Here is a 280-nt window from a genome sequence, read left to right as displayed (position 1 = left end):
CAACATACGTTGGTCAAACAGGCAGAAAGCTTAAAACGAGAATTGCGGAACATCGCAACCAAATCAATAGAACAGCAGTTTCCAAATCTGTTGTTACTCAACATAGATTGGAGGGGCATGAATTTGATTGGTTAAATGTTAAAATTAAAAACAGTGAGAGATATTTTAACAGAAGATCAGTCGCGGAAATGCTGTATATTGCGTTACAATCTAATGGACTAAATTTACAATCGGATACTGAATTTTTACATCATGCGTACGTGAATATTTTACAGAGATT

This window comes from Cyphomyrmex costatus, unplaced genomic scaffold, assembly GCF_001594065.2.
Source record: "Cyphomyrmex costatus isolate MS0001 unplaced genomic scaffold, Ccosl1.0 scaffold57, whole genome shotgun sequence".
Lineage (NCBI taxonomy): Eukaryota > Metazoa > Arthropoda > Insecta > Hymenoptera > Formicidae > Cyphomyrmex > Cyphomyrmex costatus.
This window is presented reverse-complemented; position numbering follows the sequence as displayed.